Genomic DNA, 3279 nt, shown 5'->3' on the forward strand with positions numbered 1-3279 from the left:
TCTTGCCAAATGCCTAACTTTTTACCACGTCCATTGTGGGACTCCCTCCATATGAGAGTGTTGAGTTTATTCAAGTGTGAAGTTTCACATTGGAAATGAGAGGATGATTGACAGAATTTATAAATGGACAAAGCTGATGAAACCATTGTGGTAAGGTTTTGGTTCAATATATGATGTCTCACTTCTTATAGCTCTTCACTCACCCCATGCCCCGATAACAATGTGGGTCTCCTTGGTGGACGAAGGCTCCTCGGTCTTGGACAGGTCCAACAAGGATTATCAGAGCCAATGGTTTGGCTAGGCACGATGGACTTAAGGAGGAGCAGTCCAGTAAGTGTGTAGTGTAAGAATTTCCTTATGATTAGTGAATTACCAATCATAGGATCTTGAATCTCACGATTCTCACACATAATATAAAACAAAGATACAAAGTCATACTTAAATCCATGTTATCATATCTATTCCTTGTGTATGCCTTTGGAGAGAGTTTTGGTATGATGACTTTCCTCAACCAAATCCTGAATTTCATTTGGGACCTTCGTTTTCTTTCTCATGGGGAGATGTGAAAACTATTTGTGATTTGGTGTCTTGGGGACCATAATCATTCCTTATGCGTTAACTTATAGGGTTCCCATTGTCCCCTATAGCCAACGTTTGGGTATTCACTCATTAATCTCATATTTGTTATCGGCTTTAAAAGTCTTATGAGTTTGTCATAAATTAGATCACTTATTTTGTAACCCTAAAATAAATAGTCGATATAATTATATTAAATATGTGATGCTCACCTTAATTAGAAATTATGAATTTCTAACATGTAGTACCCTCACTTGAAGGGAAGATTGTTGGGTTTATTTAAGTGTGAAGTCCCATATTAGATATAAGGGGGTGAACGAAAGAGTTTATAAGTGGAAAATGTCCATTGAACTATTATCTTAAGATTTTGGTTCAAGACGTGATGTCTCACTTATAGATTTTCACTCTTCTCATTTCCTAGTAACAATACGAGTCTTTGATGGTTGGAGGCTCCTCGATCACAATCGATTCTAATAGAGAGCATGCACCCCTTCAACATAACCTTGATGACTTTACCAAGAGTCTAACTCTCCAAACTTTTAGTGAGGCTTTTTGAAATTCGTATAGTTTTTGAATGGAACACGTTGCCTAACTCTTTATTTATGGGAAGTTTTTTGATACTATGAAATACCAAAATTCACCAATGACTGTCCTCTTCAATACCCAACCCAACTAAAAAATGGAGCTTCCCTAGAAAGCCTCAACAACTATAACCATTGTCTATAACAACAATTGTAATTCAAAGAACTATCATAGGCGACCTTAAGAAGTGTGATACTTCTTTGAAGAACAATTATAATCATTGTATCAATACCTACCAATGTCTTTGCAACACCTAACATCCAAACAAATGTTTGTGTCTCACTTAGCATCTATATCAATGTGTCTCATGTTACACCTTGCATCCACGCTAATGAGGCCCAAGCTACTACACCATGCATCAATGTTAGCAAGTGTCTATGTTAGACACCCTTCATTCAAGCCTAATGTGGCATGTGTCACACCTTGCACCCATACTGAGGTTGCCTGTATTAAACCCTACATCTCAATTCTCAACTAATGTCATGTGTCATACACTCTATTAGTGCTAATGTTCTATTGTAGATTTCCTAGCAATTAATATCAATCTCCACGTCATCGCATAAATGCCATAAAGATGTAGAATTAATATATAATTCAACCTAATGAGATGGTTGAGAAGAGTATTATATACATATATACCAAAGAGCTACAACAAGATCCCAAATTAAAGGGAATATACAATGAATGAAATCCCTAAAAATATGTACAACAATCTCAGTCATTAATATTATCGCTAATCACAATATTAGCGTCATTACCTTCCTTCAAGCGAAGCGTGGGATGAGGACCAACGCAAAGCTTGGATCTAAAAAAGGAAAACAGTGGACGAGCAAGGCTCTTTGTGAAGATATCAGCCAGATTTAACTGAGAAGGCACAAACTGAGTGACAAGACGACCAACAGACACAAGCTCACGAGTGAAGTGATAGTCAAGCTCAATATGCTTCGCACGCTTGTGAGAGACTGGATTGTTGCACATAAAAACTGAACTCTTGTTGTCACATAACAAAAGCGACACCGTCTTCAAAGAAACATGAAGATCACGAAGAAGGTGAGTGAGCCAAATAACGTCAGAAGCAGCATTAGCGAGAGCCCAATATTCAGATACACAACTGGAACGAGATACCGTCGGTTGTTTCTTGGAACTCCATAACACCAAATTAGAACCAAGATATAAGCAATAACCAGAAGTGGACTGACGAGTGTCTGGACACACGACCCAATCAGCATCAGAGTAAGCGAAAACAATATGCATCATTGATCGAGTAAAAGTAAGGCCAAAGTGAGGAGCCTTTGATGTAGCGCAATATACGCTTAACAACCTGTAGATGATCATGGGTAGGAGCCTGCATAAATTGACTGATAGTGTTAACAGCATAGGAAATATCCGTTCTGGTGATAGTAAGATATTGCCATGCGCCAACCAAAGAGCGATATGACGTCGAATCAGAAAAGACAGAGCCAATGAGCGTGAGTTGTTGGCCAGAAATCATAGGAGTTGAAACAGACTTGCTTTCATCCCACTTTTCCCAAAGAAGAATATCATGAGCATACTTGGACTGACTCAGAAATAAACCATTAGATGTGTAAGTCACTTCAAGGCCTAAGAAGTAATTAAGCTTGCCAAGATCCTTAATGGTAAACATAGTGAATCTGAGACGTTAAACGAGAGATGAGAGGTTCATCATTTCTAGTGAGAACAATATCATCCACGTAAAGAAGTAAATATAAGAGAGAAGCACCCAGATGAAATACAAACATTGATGTGTCAGCACGACTACTGTTTAAAGAGTTTTCTAGAGGTTTTCCCCTTCAACAAATTGTCCCTGACAATGGCGCCAATTTGTTGAAAGGAGTATTCTCTTCAGTGTGTTTTCTTTATTTGGTTAAGTAAGTGAACTCGGTTTTATTCTTTGTTCGTCATCTCGACTTTGTTGAAATAAATTCCAACGCCAATATAATGGTTTCAAGAATATTCCAGTTACAACTTACTTCTAATAATCATGTGAATAAGTTATTCCTTCTTTGCCCCATCTCGGCTTTGTTAGAATAAATTCTAACGCCGGTACAATGGTATCGAAGCAATCCCCTATTACATAATTATTAAGTACCTTTGAATACA

The sequence above is a fragment of the Lupinus angustifolius genome, chromosome LG19 (assembly GCF_001865875.1).
Source record: "Lupinus angustifolius cultivar Tanjil chromosome LG19, LupAngTanjil_v1.0, whole genome shotgun sequence".
Classification (NCBI taxonomy): Eukaryota; Viridiplantae; Streptophyta; class Magnoliopsida; order Fabales; family Fabaceae; genus Lupinus; species Lupinus angustifolius.